Source organism: Rutidosis leptorrhynchoides, chromosome 10 (assembly GCF_046630445.1).
Source record: "Rutidosis leptorrhynchoides isolate AG116_Rl617_1_P2 chromosome 10, CSIRO_AGI_Rlap_v1, whole genome shotgun sequence".
Taxonomy (NCBI): domain Eukaryota; kingdom Viridiplantae; phylum Streptophyta; class Magnoliopsida; order Asterales; family Asteraceae; genus Rutidosis; species Rutidosis leptorrhynchoides.
Window position 1 is genome coordinate 281,671,275 of NC_092342.1, and position 22,735 is coordinate 281,694,009.

The window sequence follows — 22,735 nt, forward strand, 5'->3', positions numbered from 1 at the left end:
GAAAGAATGCTAGGTTCAATTGGGAGAACGAGCAAGAAATTGCTTTTCAATTGTTAAAAGAGAAGTTATGTCAAGCTCCGGTGTTAGTGTTGCCGGAAGGTGTTGAAGACATGGTGGTTTATTGTGATGCTTCCTTAAATGGTCTCGGGTGTGTTCTAATGCAAAGAGGTAAGGTCATCGCTTATGCCTCTCGACAATTAAAGGAACATGAAACGAGGTATCCGACTCATGATCTTGAGTTGGCAGCGGTAGTGCATGCGTTAAAAATTTGGCGCCATTACTTGTATGGTGTCAAGTGTACGATTTATTCGGATCATAAGAGTTTGAAACATCTCTTTAATCAACGAGATTTGAATTATCGCCAACGTAGGTGGATGGATGTGGTGAAAGACTACGATTGTGAAATACTTTATCATCCGGGTAAGGCGAATGTGGTCGCGGATGCGTTGAGTCGAAAGAGTCAACATCCGGCGATAAAAGTGGGGTCGTTACGTTTGATTATTACCAATGATTTTCTTGAAAAGCTTGGTGAGATCCAAATAGAGGCTTATGTTCACAACAAGCATACGGAACGAATCGTGGGCCAATCGGAGTTTATTACTATGGGTCCGCGTGGGTTGTTGTCCTTTCAAGGAAGGGTGTGGGTGCCTAAGATGGGTGATTACCGACGGGTGCTACTTGATGAAGCACATAAGTCAAAATATTCCATTCATCCGGGCGCGACGAAAATGTACCTTGACTTGAAGAAAGATTATTGGTGGCCGGGCATGAAGCGTGATGTTGTGAAGTATGTTGAGCAATGCGTCACGTGTTTGCAAGTAAAAGCCGAACACCAAAAACCGTATGGTAAATTACAGCCGTTAGAAATCCCGAAATGGAAATGGGAGCACATTACCATGGATTTCATTACAAAGTTACCTAAAACGGTGAGAACCCAATTCGATTCGATTTGGGTTATAGTTGATCGATTGACAAAAAGCGCTTTGTTTCTTCCCATTAAAGAAGCGATATCGTCGGAGACCTTGGCTAAGTTGTTTATCAAGGAAGTGGTCGCTCGTCATGGGGTTCCTATATCTATTATCTCGGACCGAGATACCCGTTTTACATCTCGATTTTGGGAAAAGTTTCATGAAGATATGGGTACGCAATTGAAGTTGAGCACGGCGTATCATCCTCAAACGGACGGTCAAACTGAACGTACGAACCAAACTCTAGAAGATATGTTACGGACGTGCATTATTGATTTTGGTGGTAGTTGGGACGAGCATTTGCCTTTGGTGGAATTCTCTTACAATAATAGTTATCATACTAGTATCGGGATGCCACCGTACGAGATGCTCTATGGGCGTAGATGTCGAACTCCCGTTTGTTGGGGAGAAGTGGGTCAACGAGAGATCGGGAGTACCGTTTTGGTTTTGGAGACGAACAACAAGATTGATATTATTCGGGAACATTTGAAGAAGGCTCAAGATAGGCAAAAGTCGTATGCCGACAAACGTAGGCGAACGATCGAATTTCAAGAAGGCGACATGGTGATGCTTAAAGTTTCGCCATGGAAGGGTATTATTCGATTTCGAAAACGGGGAAAGTTAGCTCCTCGGTTTATTGGGCCATTCAAGGTTTTAGCTCGTGTTGGTGAAGTTGCATATCGATTGGAATTACCCGAAGAGCTTGCGGGGATCCATAATACATTTCATGTTTCCCACCTCCGTAAGTGTCTTGCGGATGATTCCTCATGGATGCCTTTAGACGAGATCGAGCTAAACAACAAGTTAGAATATGTCGAGGAACCGATTGCTATCCTTGACGAGAAGGTGAAAATGTTGAGAAATAAAGAGGTGAAAACTTTCAAGGTTCAATGGCGACGAAGTAAAGGTTCCGAGTTCACTTGGGAACCCGAAGAGTTCGTGTTGGTTTACCTTCCCTCGTGTCATGCGGCTTGGATTGCGAGGACGCAATCCGAATAAGTGGGGGAGAGTTGTAAGACCCGAGTGTTCGTAGTGTACATATGTGTATATAAGTGTATTGTGCGGTACTTGGATCGGGGTTTGATTGTATATATTTTAAAAGGCAAAAGAAGCTGGACTGGGAGGGTTGCGCGTCGCGCGGCCTAGTGGCGCGCCGCGCCATCTGTCTGTGACAGAATCCTCTTTTCCTTTTTATTAGACAATTGGAGGGCATTTTGGTCAATTCACTTTGGAGCCCGAATTTAATACCTTGGATCAGTTTTGGAGCTTCATTCACTCCACTTCCAACAACCTTATCCTCTCAAATTCAATTTCTAGTGAGAGAGTGCATCCTTGAGTGAGAAAGCTTCATTAGAGCTTGAAGGAGGTTGAATCGGGTCTTAGTGCGAGTTCTAAAGTCGTTCATCTAGTCGCTAGCTACGTAGTGATTGTGTTGGTAAGTCCTAAAACCTAGATTCTTAATTTAATTGCATTAAGGGTTAGGGTTTGGGTTAGTGATGCACACAAAACCCACTTGCTAGTAATTTGGGGGTTTTGGGTGAATTTGGGTCATGAAGACTCAAGGATGACCAATTAGGGTTTTCAAAGTGTTAAATTAGATTATGAACCTAAATTGGTTAGTTTATGTACTAGAACACCTTAATGATATGTGAATGGGTGTTATTTGGGTTTGGATGACCCAAATGGGTGTGTTGACCTTGAAATGGGTCAAATGGGTCTTTAATGACCTAAGTGGCCTTGCATGTATGAAAACGAGTTAACTTCGTGGTTAAAAGTGTGTTAATACCTTAATTGCCTAAAGTTAGGGTTTTTGGTGAAGTTAACCCATTATTAGGGTTAAAGGTGCAAAATGGGTCGGGATTGCACTTAGGGTCAAAAGACTCTAGATTGTTAAGTGAGTTGCTTGACCGACTTGAGTTGTGAATTGATTATGTGCTAAAATGGATTAGGTACGTTACATTGACGTTGCAAGTGCGGTTATCTTACACGAAGACTTCGAGGTGAGTGGAATAATTATATGCGTATGTATATAATGTATCTATTTGTTGTAGCGTGAAAGGTGTAGTGTCGAGGTGTTAAGACACCACGTTTCACGTGAAGAGTGTAGCATCGAGGTGTTAAGATGCCACTCGGGTGTAGCATCGAGGTGTTAAGATGCCACCTAGGAGTGTAGTGTCGAGGTGTTAAGACACCACTCCGTAAAATAATGAGTGAAGCATCGAGGTGTTAAGATGCCACTCGGGGTGAAGTGCCGAGGTGTTAAGGTGCCACCCTAGGGGTTAGTGGTGCGAGGTGTTAAGTGCCCTAACGGATGTTATGAACACCGATGGCGTTTTCGCGAGCGCCGTTCCCTTGTACTATTGGTCGACCATGGTTATTTGTGTTGTAAGCATATTATATTATTCGAGTTATATTTATATGCGGTTGTTATGCTAGCTTGTGGTATTGGAGATTTATAGCTTGATATTGCGACGATAAGCTAATGTTGTTCGCTAGCATGTTTGGGGTTGTGTAAGTGTATGCAAGTAGGTATAATTATATATGTATTCGTATAATTATTGCATTCACTAAGCTTTGCTTACCCTCTCGTTGTTTACCATTTTATAGGTTCGGTTTTGGACAAGGGTAAGGGCATCGTTTTGGACTAGAGATCCCGCTTGATGCTAGGGGACGCTTTTGGCTTTAGTAGCTCTTGGAGTTTGACCGATAGTTGGGTAGTTTAATCCCAAACGCCATGCTCATTGTGTAGTTTGGAACTTAAACTTTTGGTGGTCGAAACTCGTACATTTGTATTAAACTCGTAAAACGGCCGATGTGGGCCCCGCTTGTAAAACTTTAATTTTATGTTTGAAACATGTTAGTTTTACATATTTGGTAGTATGGTAAAAAGCGTTTTGTCTAAAAGTGCCGGGAACTAGTCAACCTTTTCGCGGTTAAAAAGTCCCGGGGACAGCCAGATATGGCGCGGCGCGCGGGCCATATGGCGCGGCGCGCCGATGGTCTGCAACAGAAATTTTTTTTATTTCGTATTTTCACAAGGTTTTGTCGGGTGTTGGTTTGGGTTGTTACAATTTATGTTGTGTGGCCATACGGGTTTGACGAACCCTCGTCTGACGGATGAAACGTATTTTCGGTGTATAGTGTAGGTTCTAACACTATTATGCAGAGGTAAGATTCAGTTAAGTTTTGGTAATTGGGTGCTCGTGATACAGACAACATCTTTTGCGATGTATACGCTTGATATTCACTTTATACTAAATCTTATGGTTTACAAACAACATCTTTCGAGATGTATACGCTTTGATACAAACACATCTTTGTAGATGTATACGCTTTGATACTAAACCTTGTGATTTAAAAACATACTTTTACAAATACATTTATGATCTCACCAACGTTTTTCGTTGACAGTTTTCTACATGTTTTCTCAGGTTCATACTTGGCTACTTGATACATGCTTCCGCACTCTTTGATTACTTGATTGGAGTCAACCATGCATGCATACGCTAGGGATAGCACTTTTGGATTCAAACTTTTGTTTACATACTTACGCTATTTATAGCAACTGTGTTTTTAAACTAATTATGTCGCAAGTTATTTCATTTATACTTTATGACTTTTGTAAACTTAGACTTGTTGTCGAACGGTTTTGTGAACTAAACTTGCAAGTCTTGTACCTTTCAAATGAATGCGACATAATTTTGGTCAAACGAGTCTCATATAGGGACTACGACCACGCAACGGGACCTAAGTTAACGGCGCCGTCAATAACGATTTTGGTCGGGTCGTTACAAGTGGTATCAGAGCGTTGGTTGTAGGGAACTAGGACGTGCATTAGTGTGTCTAACAGAGTCGTTAGGACGCATTAGTGAGTCTAGACTACAACCGGATAGTTAGCATTTGCATTCTGACATACATTTGCTATAGATAGCACTTACTTGACTACTTGTGCATTATACTTGAATCATTCTTAGGCAAACTTTTTAATGGTACCCAACCTTCATCATACGAACTCGTATTCCGCCACTTTTTGGTAACACACGTAAATTCATGATTCATACACGTATGGATGACGACGACTTCATTAGTCACACTTGTTCGAGAACTCTGTCTCCCGGATTGTTATTTGCCACCGTTTCAACTTACTATCGGTTTCCCACTGGTGTTTCTTACTATCTACTTTTTGGTGTTACTACCATCACTACTCTAGGTGAGTATCGTCATCAACATTTATCACTACGGTTGCGTGCTACTCGTTATCATGACTCGTTACTCTTTTCATACCTGAATACCTTATTGTCTGACTCGAACCACATTGACGTGAACAATCATTTATACACTTCCCTCGGGGAACGCTTCTTTATAGATGCACTAATTCTTTCGATTCAATACGAGTCACGTTAGAGACGTCGTTACACTTTGTTTATTTTAAACTTCACGATTACACGAACTTGAATCTATAGAGTGATGTGGGAATGGAGGTATGAGTTAGCGTAATATAACGACACTCGATCAACGTGGTTATATTACGGTAATTCATGCCAAAGTTCTAATGACACGTGATGGTGGTTAGACTCGATCAACCTAATTACCACCATGTGCCATGTACATGACTTCATCCTTTCATGTTTGGACATCTGAAAACTCCGAAAGTACTGACAACCACCATACCAGGGACACATCTTCGATTATTGTCGAACTATATTTATGCTTCCGAATGAATGACGAATTCTCCCAACTTTGACCATGTAGCGACCCCGACAAATCGTCAAATGACGGCGTCATCTACGTATGGTCCCATTACATGGTCGTAAGTCTTTATAACAAAGTTTGACCGACAAAAAAATCTGTCGCATTCATTTCATAAATAAGGATGTTTCAAAGTTTACAAAAGTAGTTTCCATAACAAGTACATAACAATGTTTAAAGTTTGTATGAAACACGTGCGACACAATTTAAAAGTAGTCAAAAAGACGCTCCACGTATGCAAGTATACTCGACATCCAATGCAAGTATCAAAAAGTATGAGCGGAAGCATGTATCACCTAAGTTCAAGGACCTGAGAAAAACATAGAGAATCTGTCAACGAAAACGTTGGTGAAATCATAGGTTTAAATAAGTAAGTGAGTAAAAGTAAGTTGAACCACAAGATTTGCAACATCGATAAAGTCATAGTACATTCTAAAAGTTAATATTCACGAGCACTCAATTATCAAAGCTTAACATTCCGTCCGTTGAACCCCGTAATAATAGTGTTAGAACATACACTGTTTCCCGAAAATGTATTTCACCCGTAGACGGTAGCGAACCGTCCGAAGTGAGGGTTTGTCAAACCCATATGGCCATATAACATAAGTTCTCGCTTACACCTTCTGATGTAACTAATGATAATCGAATTGAGGATTTGTGTTCAAACTCGTATGTAGAATGTTTGTTTTCCCTGTACTTGTGTTCACGTAGTTTAAAAGAACGTTTATGTTTTCTCATCCCAAAAGTAAGTTCAAAAAGAGTAAAAGTGGGACTATGATCTCACCTTGAGTGCACGTACGAAAAGTACTTCACAAAATAACGTGTGCGAAGGATAGTGCTAGTCTTGACCTAAACAAATAGGTCGTATCAATAACGGTAAACACGATAGGTCAAAGATGTTCAATTAGTCCTATGGCTCGTTACGACTCGATTATGTAGCATGTGAAATCAAATTGTCAAGTTTCATGCAAGGTACAAGTGTATAAACAAGTTAGGAAGGTTGCATAATCATTTGGTTAAGTTTGACAAAAAGTCAAACTTTGGTCGGTCAAAGTCAACGAAAAAGTCAACACGTTCGGGTCGGGTCCCGAACTATTTTTCTGAGGTTTTTAATCATGTATGAGCATGTTAGGACAAGTTACATGTGAATCGGAGGTGCGTAGCATAGCAAACATTATTCGAAAATTGACAAAGTTGGACAGACCATAATGGCGCGCCGCGCGGGTATATGGCGCGCCGCGCCATTACCTGTGCAGAGAGTTCTGGCAGTTTTTAAGTTTTATGCACGAACCTAACTTCAAACAATCACCATTTATGATCCGCAAACAATCAAGACAAGTATCTTATACCGTTGGGAAGGTAATTTGACGAGGAAAACAACTAAACACATTTCATCAATCAATCTACCTATTACAACAACCAAAACCGCATCTAATGCTTAACATTAACCGCATACAAGTTCATAAATGCAATTCAATGATTCGGGCAACCAATTTACATGAATGATATGCCGTTTCGAAGGTAATCAAGCATACAATCCAACTAAACACTTACCAATAATAATCCATGGCATTCAATGCATCAAAAGTCCATTTCAAGTTCATCAAACCCTAACCCAAATTCACCAAAATCAATAATCAAGTTCATGAAGTTTTCTAAGGCAACCTACACATCAAATTGAAGCTAGTGATGCTAGTAACACAATTAAAACATCAACTTTTAACATCTAACAACATATGATCATCCTAAATTCAAGAACAACACACCAAAATCAAGTTCATGCTAGTTATACTAAAACAACGAGATCGAGCATACAAATTACATACACGACATCACAATGAGCCATAGACACTAACTAACACCATTTCAAGTCAAAAACACGAATTTAGAGAAATCTAGAGTTTTAGAAATGTTACCCAAACGAGATGAAGTTGGTACCAAAATGAAGAGGATGAAGAGAGGATCACGAATATGTAATTTATTTTGTTGTAAGCCTCCTAGATCGGTTTTAGATGATGATTGAATGAATTTGGTAATGGTGTGTGTGTTCTTGCTAGAGAGAAAGAGAGAGAGATGGAGATGATAATGAATGGGTGAAAGGGGTTTGACCCTTTGACCTAGTCAAGGGTTTGATCCCTTGTCAAGTTTAGTCCCTCAACTTTCGTTCGGGTGAGAGAATTACCTAAACGAGATAATTTAAAACGCGTATCAACGGGAGATGTTATAAACATATAACGGACTTTAAATTAGTATAACGGAAAAGTAAATGGAAAAAGGCGGGATGTTACATTACCTACTCCTTAAAAGAAATTTCGTCCCGAAATTTAAGTAGGCGTAGTAGTCGTTGTTTCTTCCTCGAGATCTTGTATTTCCGAATTCATGAATAGATGAGGATACTTCCTTTGCATTTGATCTTGCCTTTCCCAAGTAAACTCGGGTCCCCTTTTGGCGTTCCAACGGACTTTAACAATCGGGATTCGGCTTTGTTTCAATGTCTTGACGGAGGTGTCCACAATTTCAACCGGTTCCTCCACAAAATGAAGTTTGTCATCAATAGTAAGTTCCTCGAGAGGAATGACGATATCGGGTTCGGCAAGACACTTTTTCAAGTTAGATACATGAAAAGTAGGATGGACGGAGCTTAGTTGAGGCGGAAGGTTTAAACGATAAGCAACGGTTCCAACACGCTCTAAGATTTCGAAAGGACCAACATACCGCGGATTTAGTTTCCCACGTTTCCCAAAATGGATGACACCTTTCCAAGGTGCGACTTTTAACATGACGTGGTCACCGACTTGAAATTCGAGGTCTTTGCGTCTTTTATCGGTATAGCATTTTTGACGACTCCGGGCTGTCCGAAGCCTATCTCGGATTTGAAGAATCTTTTCGGTTGTTTCGTGAATGAGTTCGGGCCCGGAAATTTGCACGTCACCCACTTCGGCCAAACAAAGAGGAGAGCGACATTTTCGACCATATAACGCTTCAAAAGGTGCGGCTTTAATACTCGCGTGATAACTATTGTTGTAAGAGAACTCGGCGAGAGGTAAGTGCTTGTCCCAAGCTTTTCCAAAATCAACCACGCAAGCTCGTAACATGTCCTCTAAGGTTTGAATTGTACGTTCGCTTTGTCCATCGGTTTGAGGATGATATGCGGTGCTCATGTCTAAACGCGTTCCCAACGCTTCTTGCAATGTACGCCAAAATCTAGAAACGAAACGGCCATCTCGGTCGGAGATAATCGATAAAGGTACACCGTGTCGGGCTACGATCTCCTTAATGTAAAGTTGTGCAAGTTTCTCCATTTTGTCCGTTTCTTTCATGGCCAGGAAGTGTGCGGATTTGGTGAGACGGTCAACAATAACCCAAATGGTATCATAACCGCCCGTCGTTTTTGGTAGCTTGGTGATGAAATCCGTCGTTATCCTTTCCCACTTCCATTGCGGGATCTCGGGTTGTTGAAGTAGTCCGGACGGTCTTTGGTGTTCGGCTTTGACTTTGGAACATGTCAAACACTTGGAAACATAAGTAGTTACGTCCCTTTTGATGTTCGGCCACCAATATAGTTGTTTAAGGTCGTGGTACATCTTATTGGCACCGGGGTGAATCGAGTATCGTGACTTATGGGCTTCGTCTAAAATAAGGCTTCGTAGGTCCCCATAACTAGGCACCCAAATCCTTCCGGCGTAATATCGGAGTCCGGTCTCCCTAATTTCGAATCGAGAGACGAGAATGTTCAAGAGCTCGTGTGAAAGGTTTTCATCCTTGAGAGCCTCATCTTGGGCTACCCTAATTTGGCTATTAAGGTTTGCGTGGATGGTGATGTTTAAGGCTCGGACACGAAGAGGCACCGCTCTTTCTTTTCGACTTAAGGCATCGGCTACTACGTTTGCCTTCCCGGGATGGTAACGAAGCTCGCAATCGTAATCGTTCAAAGTTTCAATCCATCGTCGTTGTCTCATGTTTAGTTGCTTTTGATCGAAAATGTGTTGGAGACTTTTGTGGTCGGTAAAGATAGTACTCTTGGTTCCATAAAGATAGTGTCTCCACATTTTAAGTGCAAAGACAACGGCTCCGAGTTCGAGATCATGAGTCGTGTAATTCCGTTCATGAATTTTTAGTTGTCGAGAAGCATAAGCAATGACTTTCGTTCGTTGCATCAATACACACCCAAAACCATGTTTCGAGGCATCGCAATATACAACAAAGTCATCATTGCCTTCGGGAAGTGACAAGATAGGAGCGGTGGTTAGCTTCGTTTTCAAGATTTGGAATGCGGATTCATGTTCGGTTGCCCAAACGAATTTTCTTCCCTTATGAGTTAACATGGTTAGAGGACGAGCAACCAAAGAAAAATCCTTGATGAATCTACGGTAGTACCCGGCGAGACCCAAGAATTGACGAATGTGAGTAGGAGTAGTAGGAGTCTCCCATTTACTAATGGCTTCGATTTTTGTGGGATCGACTTTAATACCTTGATCACTTACAACATGACCAAGAAATTGAACTTCCTTTAACCAAAATTCACACTTGGAGAATTTGGCATAAAGTCGTTCTTGTCTCAAGAGTTCAAGCACAAGTCAGAGATGTTGTTCGTGCTCTTCTTCATTTTTAGAATAGATCAATATGTCATCGATGAACACAATAACGAATTTATCGAGATACGGTTTGCACACGCGGTTCATAAGATCCATGAACACCGCCGGTGCGTTAGTGAGACCAAATGGCATGACAAGGAATTCATAACTACCATAACGAGTTCGGAAAGCGGTTTTGGAGACATCTTCCCCCTTAACCCTCAATTGATGATAACCCGAGCGGAGATCGATTTTCGAATATACACAAGACCCTTGTAGTTGATCAAAGAGGTCATCGATGCGAGGAAGAGGATATCGGTTCTTAACTGTCAATTTTTTTAGTTCACGATAATCAATGCACATTCGTAGGGATCCGTCTTTCTTTTTAACAAACAAAATCGGAGCGCCCCATGGTGAATGGCTAGGTTGGATAAAACCACGATCAAGTAGTTCTTGGATTTGACTTTGCAATTCTTGCATTTCGGATGGAGCGAGTCTATATGGTGCACGTGCTACGGGTGCGGCTCCCGGAATAAGATCGATTTGGAATTCAACCGTTCGATGAGGTGGAAGACCCGGCAATTCATCGGGAAATACATCGGAATAGTCACTAACAATTGGCACATCACCGATGTGCTTCTCATCGGACTCGACTTTCTTAACGTGAGCAAGGATCGCAAAACAACCCTTACGGAGTAGTTTTCTAACTTTAAGGCACGAAACGAGGTTGAGTCTGGTGCAACTCTTATCGCCATAAACAATCAAAGGTTCACCATTCTCGATAGGAATTCGGATTGCGTTAAGATCACAAAGGATGTGAGATTTCGTTTTGACTAACCAATTCATACCGATTATTACATCAAAGCTTCCTAGTTCTATAGGTATCAAGTCAATTTCAAATTCCTTACCCAAAATGTTTAACGTACACCCCCGGTAACATGTGTCGGCACTTAATAGTTTCCCGTTAGCCACTTCAATGGTATAAGTGGTATCTAGTGGACGTGGTAGAGTATTAAAAGAATGAGTCAAAGTCTTGGATACAAAACTCTTATCGGCACCCGAATCGAATAAGCAAGAGACATAAGAATTGTTGAGAAGAAACGTACCCGTGACTAATTCATTATCATCTCGGGCTTCCTCGGTGTTGATGTTAAAGGCTCGGCCTCGGTTGTTGGGGTTGGCTTTCTTTTTCGGGCATTCGTTCTTATAATGGCCCGTTTGGCCACATTCGTAACAAGTGACCGTTTTTGGAGGATTGGGCCCCTTTCGAGCAACGGGGGCGGCGCTTGTGCAATTGTTGGCCCTATGACCAACACCTTGGCAACGGTGACAAACTAGCTTGTTACATTCACCGTGATGATGCTTGTGGCATTTGTTGCAAAAAGGTAAGTTTCCGACATAACCCTTCTTGCCGTCGTTGTTGAAAGGCTTTTTGGTGAAGGTGTTGTTGTTGTAGTTGGTTGATGGAGTGGCTTCCCATTTCCTTTTGTTGCCACCCGACTTGTCCTCGGCCTTAGGAGCCGGCTCTACGATTTCGTCAACCGTTTCGATTAATTGGCGGGCCATGTTCATAGCGGCTTGATGAGTAGCGGGTTTGGATGACATCACCCCTTGTTTGATGCTTTTTGGAAGACCGAGCATGTAGAGCTCAATCCTTTGAGATTCGGGGTTAACAAGATTAGGACACATCAAGGATAGTTCGGCGAAGCGTTGATTATAAGCTTTAAGATCGTTTCCGACCGCTTTCAAAGCTCTTAGTTCTTCCTCAAGCTTTCGGGTTTCTTCGCGCGGAAAATATTCAACAATCATCTTTTCCCTTAGATCGGCCCAAGAGAGGGCATGAGCTTCATCGGTACCCACCGATTGAACATAGGTGTTCCACCATGTTAGAGCAATTCCGGAGAAAGTGTGGGTGGAGTATTTGACCTTGTCTTGATCCCGACAACCGCTTATGCTAAAGACGGCCTCCGTTTGTTCAAACCAACGAGTAAGCACAACCGGTCCCCCGGTTCCATCATAAGTGTGAGGTTTGCACCCCATGAAAGCTTTGTAGGAGCACCCTTCGCTAGAGTTACCGGCTCCTTGGTTATTGTTGTTGTGGTTGGTGTTATTGTTGTTGTTAGACGAGTGACCGGCCATGGCCGCATCCACGGCGGTGGCTATCATGCGTTGTAAGGCTTGTTCGGGAGTTTCATTGCGTCGTACACGGCGAGGAGGCATTGTTCCTTCAAAACAAAAGAATACCATTGGTTAGTATTCTAAATAATACTAACCGTGATATGGAATAAAGATAGAGAGAAAATTATCCTTGACCCGCCTTAAATTCTTTATGTCATAATGTCGGAATGTTCATATGTGTCACCGTAATATAATCCCGGAAATTATATTACCCTAACTCATATGTGCATGCGACATTACTTCATATAGTCAAGGTGGCGTGCCAATTTAATTATATAACGCGAGATTAAGATAGAATAAGAGTAGATATGAGTAAGAGAGTTCGAGTATGAATGCACAAGTAGTCAAGTAATTCCTATGTCAAGTCTATATGCCGGTTGTAGTCTAGACTCACCAATGTACCCTATGACTCGGGGTTGACACTAATGAACTCTAAATCCCTACAACCTGGGCTCTGATACCACTTGTAGCGACCCCGACAAATCGTCAAATGACGGCGTCATCTACGTATGGTCCCATTACATGGTCGTAAGTCTTTATAATAAAGTTTGACCGAAAAAAAAATCTGTCGCATTCATTTCATAAATAAGGATGTTTCAAAGTTTACAAAAGTAGTTTCCATAACAAGTACATAACAATGTTTAAAGTTTGTATGAAACACGTGCGACACAATTTAAAAGTAGTCAAAAAGACGCTCCACGTATGCAAGTATACTCGACATCCAATGCAAGTATCAAAAAGTATGAGCGGAAGCATGTATCACCTAAGTTCAAGGACCTGAGAAAAACATAGAGAATCTGTCAACGAAAACGTTGGTGAAATCATAGGTTTAAATAAGTAAGTGAGTAAAAGTAAGTTGAACCACAAGATTTGCAACATCGATAAAGTCATAGTACATTCTAAAAGTTAATATTCACGAGCACTCAATTATCAAAGCTTAACATTCCGTCCGTTGAACCCCGTAATAATAGTGTTAGAACATACACTGTTTCCCGAAAATATATTTCACCCGTAGACGGTAGCGAACCGTCCGAAGTGAGGGTTTGTCAAACCCATATGGCCATATAACATAAGTTCTCGCTTACACCTTCTGATGTAACTAATGATAATCGAATTGAGGATTTGTGTTCAAACTCGTATGTAGAATGTTTGTTTTCCCTGTACTTGTGTTCACGTAGTTTAAAAGAACGTTTATGTTTTCTCATCCCAAAAGTAAGTTCAAAAAGAGTAAAAGTGGGACTATGATCTCACCTTGAGTGCACGTACGAAAATTACTTCACAAAATAACGTGTGCAAAGGATAGTGCTAGTCTTGACCTAAACAAATAGGTCGTATCAATAACGGTAAACACGATAGGTCAAAGATGTTCAATTAGTCCTATGGCTCGTTACGACTCGATTATGTAGCATGTGAAATCAAATTGTCAAGTTTCATGTAAGGTACAAGTGTATAAACAAGTTAGGAAGGTTGCATAATCATTTGGTTAAGTTTGACAAAAAGTCAAACTTTGGTCGGTCAAAGTCAACGAAAAAGTCAACACGTTCGGGTCGGGTCCCGAACTATTTTTCTGAGGTTTTTAATCATGTATGAGCATGTTAGGACAAGTTACATGTGAATCGGAGGTGCGTAGCATAGCAAACATTATTCGAAAATTGACAAAGTTGGACAGACCATAATGGCGCGCCGCGCGGGTATATGGCGCGCCGCGCCATTACCTGTGCAGAGAGTTCTGGCAGTTTTTAAGTTTTATGCACGAACCTAACTTCAAACAATCACCATTTATGATCCGCAAACAATCAAGACAAGTATCTTATACCGTTGGGAAGGTAATTTGACGAGGAAAACAACTAAACACATTTCATCAATCAATCTACCTATTACAACAACCAAAACCGCATCTAATGCTTAACATTAACCGCATACAAGTTCATAAATGCAATTCAATGATTCGGGCAACCAATTTACATGAATGATATGCCGTTTCGAAGGTAATCAAGCATACAATCCAACTAAACACTTACCAATAATAATCCATGGCATTCAATGCATCAAAAGTCCATTTCAAGTTCATCAAACCCTAACCCAAATTCACCAAAATCAATAATCAAGTTCATGAAGTTTTCTAAGGCAACCTACACATCAAATTGAAGCTAGTGATGCTAGTAACACAATTAAAACATCAACTTTTAACATCTAACAACATATGATCATCCTAAATTCAAGAACAACACACCAAAATCAAGTTCATGCTAGTTATACTAAAACAACGAGATCGAGCATACAAATTACATACACGACATCACAATGAGCCATAGACACTAACTAACACCATTTCAAGTCAAAAACAAGAATTTAGAGAAATCTAGAGTTTTAGAAATGTTACCCAAACGAGATGAAGTTGGTACCAAAATGAAGAGGATGAAGAGAGGATCACGAATATGTAATTTATTTTGTTGTAAGCCTCCTAGATCGGTTTTAGATGATGATTGAATGAATTTGGTAATGGTGTGTGTGTTCTTGCTAGAGAGAAAGAGAGAGAGATGGAGATGATAATGAATGGGTGAAAGGGGTTTGACCCTTTGACCTAGTCAAGGGTTTGATCCCTTGTCAAGTTTAGTCCCTCAACTTTCGTTCGGGTGCGTGAATTACCTAAACGAGATAATTTAAAACGCGTATCAACGGGAGATGTTATAAACATATAACGGACTTTAAATTAGTATAACGGAAAAGTAAATGGAAAAAGGCAGGATGTTACAGACCATACGTTACACGTGTATACTATCTCGTCCTCGCACAGTCTTATTGACTAACTACAACTTACTCGTTATGCTCGCATCGAGGCGGAAACTTCTCTCGCCTTACACTCGTAATTCCGGTTCAGGAAATCTTTTATTTTAAATTCTCAATGGAGAGAGACTCTTCACGTTATGCTAGTATTCGCCTCGAGGGTGAATAGTCCCGACGAACGTTTTTGGAAACCGATAAATCTTCCGCAACGCAAATTTCTTGAGAAACTTGTTCTAACTAACGTTTTCGAGTCCTAACAGATTTGTTCAAATATACCTTACGGAATGTACTCCGTTTCGGACCGAGATCCTCGTTTCATTTCTAGACTTCGGAGTGCCTCACAAAAAGCCTCGGGACCACGTTTAGACATGAGTACCGCGTACCATCCGTAACCCGACGGACCGAACAAACATACGATTTAAACCTTAGAATCCATAATACGAGTTGTATTACTAACTTCAAATTTACTTGAGAAAAGTATTTTCCTTTAGCTTAATCCTCGTACTACAATGATTTTCATTCGAGTTTTAACGTCACACCTTTTGAAACCACATGTGACCGGAAACGCCATCCTCCTTTTTGTCGAAACCAAGTAAACGATGATCAATTCACCGGGGCCGAGCTTATTCATGAGCAATCGAGAGGATTTATTCATATTCAAGCAAGACCCAACGCGACTCGTAATCACCAGGAGCTATGCCGATGTTACACGTAAACCTTTCAAATTCCATGGGAAACCGCGTCACATTAAAAGTCGCACTTTGAGGAGGTGTAATCCGTTTCGGGAAACATAGAAAGCTAAACCCGTGATATTTTAATCCTTTTGAAATCTTGGGGCGTTTGACCCGTTGCTAGCCGTTTAGATTTTCCGGCTCATTTCGAGTCTCCGTTTATCCTACATTCGATGTATCAACTTAAAGACGTGTTTTGCGAAACAAGAACTTGTCATTCCTTTTCGATAAGCTTACTATCGACGATAAACTTCATTCCTAGGAGGACCGGTTGAAACCATGAATTTTGAACCCAAACTTTAAGACGACGTTAAATCCCGACCGTCGAAGTTCGTTGAAATGCCCAAGGACGTACCTTCACTTATCCGTAGAATTTACAACGCAAGATCTCGAGGAAGATTCAACAACTACTACTTCCAACTAAATTTCGGGACGAAATTTCTTTTGAGGTGTGGATAATGTAACATCCTGCGTTTTTCCGTTAAATTTATTTTAACACCGTCTTTTTTTTTTTTAAATAATATCCCTCGTTATTTAATTTTAACGTCACCCGTTTACACGAGCGTTTTTAAAATATTCGATCGGTTAATTCCCGCACCCGACTATAAACTTGAGGGACTAAACTCGCCAAAGAGCCAAACTAGTTGACTAGGTCAACTAGTCAACTCCATCCTCCTCCATTCATTTTCATCTCCATCATCTTCATTACTTCCATCTTTTCTCTCAACCTTCAAACAAAAGATTCATCATCTAATTTCGATTTAGCAAGCAAACATCAAAACAAACTACATATTCTTGATCCTCTCATCATCCTCTACGATTTGATACTATTTCATTGATTTTGGGTAACTTTCTAAAAACTCTAGATTTCTATAAATTCGTGTTTTTAACTTGAAATTGTGTTAGTTAGTGTCTATGGCTCGTGTCTAGCATGAATATATGTTTTGTTTGCTCGATTTGTTGATTTGAGTAACTAGTTTGAACTTTTGAAGTGGGTTAGCTTAATCTTTGATTTTGGATGATTAAAAGTTGTTTAATTGTTAAAGTTCATGTTTTAATTGTGTTACTAGTATCATTAGCTACATTTTGATGTGTAGGTTGATTAAGAAAACTTCAAAAACCCAATTAAGGATTTTGTGATGTTTGACTAGGGTTTGATAGTTCTTGACATGAACTTTTGATGCTTGAATGCCATGAAATGTTAATTGTTAGTGTTTAGTAGTAATGTATGCTTCATTACCTTCAAAACGGCATATCATATGTGTGAATTGAATTCCCGAAACTTAAAATGCGATTGATGAACTTGAAACTTTGAAAATGAACTTTTATTGATCACTTAATGAGATTTCGGCTATTGTAAATGATGTTTGTGATTGATGAATTGTGTTTAGTTGTATTCCTTGTAAAAATACCTTTCCGATGATATAAGACACATGTTTGGGTGTTTGCGGGTCAAGAATTGGGTGGGAAAGAGTTTTGGTTCGCGCATACTTTGAAAAACAGAAAAGGGTCTGCCCAGATGGTGGCGCGGCGCACCCCATCCCCGCGCGGCGCGCGAACTGGCCTGGCCAGATTCTGCTCATTATGTCCCTTTTCACGTGAAATGTTTGACTAGCTATCGACCTCCGATTCACATGAAACTTGTTCTAATATACTTGTATATGAATAACTAGCATAGAAAAATAGTCAGGGACCCGACCCGAACGTGTTGACTTTTTTGTTGACTTTGACCAAGTTTGACTTTTAGTCAAACTTAACCAAACTTTTATGCAATCGTTCTAACATGCTTTTATACGTGATTCTTGTATGAAACTTGACAAATTGATTCACATGCTATGTTTAATCGAGTCGTAACGAGCCATAGGACTAATTGAACACATTTCACCCGACCTTGTGTCGTAACCGGTTAATTGACACAACTTACTTGTTTAGGTCAAGGCTAAACAACTTTCATGCACGCGTTTACTTTGTGAAGTACATTTATACTCGTGCACTCGAGGTGAGATCATAGTCCCACCTTTGCAAATACTTTTATACTTTAAATCGTGGGCTGAGAAACATATACTTTATATACATTTTATACGGTTTATACTTTCATACTTTGAACACAAATACGAATACAAGAGCAAAGATACATACGAGTTAGAACAAAAATCCTCAAGTTCAATTACCATTAGTTACACTTGTAGGGTGTGAGCGAGAATTTATGTTGTGTGGCCATACGGGTTTGACGAACCCTCGTCTGACGGATGAAACGTATTTTCGGTGTATAGTGTAGGTTCTAACACTATTATGCAGAGGTAAGATTCAGTTAAGTTTTGGTAATTGGGTGCTCGTGATACAGACAACATCTTTTGCGATGTATACGCTTGATATTCACTTTATACCAAATCGTATGGTTTACAAACAACATCTTTCGAGATGTATACGCTTTGATACAAACACATCTTTGTAGATGTATACGCTTTGATACTAAACCTTGTGATTTAAAAACATACTTTTACAAATACATTTATGATCTCACCAACGTTTTTCGTTGACAGTTTTCTACATGTTTTCTCAGGTTCATACTTGGCTACTTGATACATGCTTCCGCACTCTTTGATTACTTGATTGGAGTCAACCATGCATGCATACGCTAGGGATAGCACTTTTGGATTCAAACTTTTGTTTACATACTTACGCTATTTATAGCAACTGTGTTTTTAAACTAATTATGTCGCAAGTTATTTCATTTATACTTTATGACTTTTGTAAACTTAGACTTGTTGTCGAACGGTTTTGTAAACTAAACTTGCAAGTCTTGTACCTTTCAAATGAATGCGACATAATTTTGGTCAAACGAGTCTCATATAGGGACTACGACCACGCAACGGGACCTAAGTTAACGGCGCCGTCAATAACGGTTTTGGTCGGGTCGTTACAATAGGGACCAGCAGCGCAAAAGTCAGCAAACAGGACCAGCATCGCAGAGGAACCAGCAAACAGGACCAGCAGCGCAGAGGAACCAGCAAACAGGACCAGCTGCGCAGAACAACCAGCACAGGGACCAGCTGCGCAGAACAACCAGCACAGGGACCAGCTGCGCAGAACAACCAGCACAGGGACCAGCAATGCAGAACAACCAGCACAAGGACCGACCAGCAATGCAGAACAACCAGCACAAAACACTTAGCCAAATTTCAGCTTACTAAGAAAACTTAGTACTGAAAACACTTAGTCAAATTTCAGGTAGACCAAGTCATGATAGTAAATAATGGAAAACCACTTTTAGGTCCGGGTAATCTATCACTTAATGGGTGTACACTCCGTACCTCCAAACCCATTTACAAGTGTAGATTAAAACCCACAATTACACTAAATTTCCAACAGAATGTAATATTATGTGAATATGAATATGGTGCTGATAATGGAAGACACATACATGCATGATAGGGAATAATATGTAAATATTTATTAAAAAAATGTATATAATCAAAAACGAAGACGCATACAAGTGTGTGATGTTGTAGGGTTACATAAATAGGCTCATATGAATTCCGTATCGATTTGTTCTTTAGTTATAGATAGTTTATTAAGAAAGACATATAAGATTAAGATGATGCATAACAATGCACACTTATTGTTGCTCATACTGATTTATTTATCTTAGAGTAGGCGAAACGAGGTTTAGTGGAAGTTTTAGGGGAACACTTCGGAGTATAATTGATTTTAAATCAAATCAAAACTTCAAATAGCATATAAGTACGTAATAGTCGTTATGGTATTTTTCATTTTCTGAGATCTGTTTTCTGAAAATTGTAAATTTCAGTTACCATAAATTCATGATCAATAATTCAAATTGTTGTGCATACCAAACGCATGCGTAACAGCGTAAGCATTATGACATTATTTGGTGGTTTGAAACTTGTAAGTTTCTGCCTTGAAAATGTTATCCTTGATGGGTGTTATTCTGTTATTGTTATATAGTTACATATGTCTCTTTTCTTTATTTATTCGTGTTGCATAATGAAAATTTTGAATGATTAGCGTTCTCATAGGCTAATAATTTTCTGTATTATAATTCATTTATTGGTTTCAGATGACACAGATTCCAAAGATGTAACAAAGGTTGATGCTCATCCTTCTTCAACTAGCAGAACTGGATCTACAATACTCATAATATGCGTGACACTTGCCGCAGTTGGGGGTTTGTCATTTTTCCTTTTCAAGTTATGGCAAAAAAAGAGACGTGATGAACAGTATGCTGGGCTATTAAAGCTATTTGAACAAGATGACGAGCTTGAGCTTGAACTTGGTCTTCATGATTGATTTAATTCAGTCTAGGTACTGATTCTTACTGGTTTTTTCTTCTAGATGAAGCTCATACTAGTAACCATATTCGCTATTACTAATATATTCCTCGTAACGTCTGAAACGGTAACACAATCTTTATATGACAAAAGAATCATACATATTTATTGTGATGACTATGATTTTTACAAAAGCAATAATTTTACAGTAATGATCTAAATATCTTGTTAAAAACAGTTTAGGTGGTTGTGCATTATAAAAAGACTGAGCGACTTTTAACCTATCTGACCCATTACAGTTTCAGTAAAAATGTTTTTTGGATACTTCACATAAGCTTTTCATGGTTTATATCATCGTGCGATGCTAGTTTTGTTGGCTGTTTTAAATACTATCCCTCTCTGCTAGTTTATGGTTATGAAAATCCTTACTATTTGAAATAACTTGAGGCCTTTGTGGCACAGGTGTATATGGAAGTTCAAAGTTGTTCATTCGAAACGGACTCCCAGCATCCAGATATGGAATGTTGGAATGTGCAAGCATATAGATATAGATACTCGTATAAAGACAAGGTCTTACATATCTCATTAAAATTGTACAATTGTATGAACGTTGAAATAGGTATACTTGTCTCTTTCTTCCTTTTTGGTTGCCATATATGGTTTTTTTTCCTTCTCGGTCTTGCTTATTTTTCAATAGTAGTGTCTGGTGTGAGCATGCATTTGATATATTGCACATAGATTCTTTTGACGACAGTGGCGAATCTAGGATCGTAAATCAATGGGGTCCTAATTTTTTTTTTCCGATAACTTACTCAAACAGAAAAGTGAATGTGTCACTTCGGGTCGAGTCAGGTCAGATTTGATCGAGTCATTACAAACATCATTATACAAAAGCATATCATTAATACAAAATATCGTATATTCAATCTACAAAATACTAAATGCGACTTTTAATTTTGTCTATGCGGTTTCATACGATAAAATTCATTAACAATTACATCATTGCTAATACAATATACTCTGTAACACATATTTCTCAATATATGAAATTAGACAATCATATATAAATGGATCTCCACCCAAAATTTATGATCAACAAAGCATAATGGAATAAACTTATGAGTTTTACTTCCGATCTCTCGCTGCTGAAATAAGTGATTTCGAGATTGACATGGACCTTTAACAAAACATAATAATTATCCACATGCCACTATCTAAAAGAATAAGTTACATTTTTTTCAGCGAAAAAACTAAAAACTTAAATAAATCAATCGAGAACTTCAACAAAAGTTGAACTCTCGAAGAACATACAACCAAATAAACCGAGCTCAAACTAAAACTAAAACTAAAACTAACTAAACTTGCATCGAAGAACAAAGATTCTAGGAATACAAAACAAGGAAAATAAACAAATAACAAAGTCTTTATTTCTTAGGTTTGACTTTAAATAACTTCCTTTTTATTATATAATATAATATTTGATTAAAGTTATGACAAATGAAAGCACATATAAAACTTAATATATACATATAAATTTCATTAAATATTGTATAACACAAAAAAAGTTATTAAAAGTCAAAGTTAAGAACTAAAGACTTTGAAAAGTGAAAACATGACTATTAATTTGGGACGGAGAGAGTATCTTTCAGTTGCTCATAGAATAAATTCTTTTTTTTTTTTTTTTTTTTTTTGAAAAGCAAATATATTTATAAAAAACCACGGAGATGCAAAGGATGATAGCCTAACAAGCCTAGGCTAGCGTGCTAACTCTAAAGGTTGCAAGGTTGCAAAGCGAGCAACCAATTAACCACGAAACTCGAAAGAACTAAAATACAATTACGAAAGGTTAAGATAAGCACTTGGGTTTGAGATCCAAGTCAACCAATCTAAATCTCGCCGTCTCGATCTAGTAGAAATCCACTCGAATGAATAGGTTTGTATCTCACTTAAAGCCATCGGGGCGGTCCATTTTTTGTTTTGGAACACCATATTATTCCGATTTTTCCAAATAAGATATGCACCTATCCATCTTGTTGCTTGCCACACTTGCTCCCCGAACTTAATCTTTGAAGGTGGATTGCTTGCCCCTAAATTATCCGCCATGTTAGTAAATGTAAAGGGGCTAACATTCCACCATTTGTACACACGAGCCCATATTTCCTCCACATATTTGCACCTAAAGAGCGAGAGTTCCACCGATTCTAGATCATCATCACACATGGGGCACCTTACCGAGTGGAGATCAATGCCCCTTTTATCAAGTTCAATCTTAACCGGTAATTTTTTCTTGAGTGCTCGCCAAATAAAAATTTCAATCTTTTTTGGTACGAGGTTATTCCGACATGTTGCCTGTCCCGAATTAAACTGATCCAACAATTGTTCATCTATTATTGTTGCGAATTTTCGAACAGTGAAGAGCCCGTTTGTATTTAGTGGTGTCCTATAAATTTTTAATG

The 22,735-nt window shown here is 39.3% G+C and overlaps 1 long non-coding RNA gene across 1 annotated transcript in view; it reads left to right on the forward strand.

Annotated features, from left to right (window-relative positions):
- LOC139871774 (uncharacterized) overlaps positions 1-20,844 on the forward strand; it is a 34,418-nt gene extending 13,574 nt beyond the window's left edge. Inside the window, exons 2-3 of the long non-coding RNA XR_011766770.1 lie at positions 20,069-20,313; positions 20,742-20,844. This is a non-coding gene — a long non-coding RNA (uncharacterized lncRNA). The remainder of the gene's footprint in view (positions 1-20,068; positions 20,314-20,741) is intronic.
- The last annotated feature ends 1,891 nt before the right edge of the window (positions 20,845-22,735 follow it).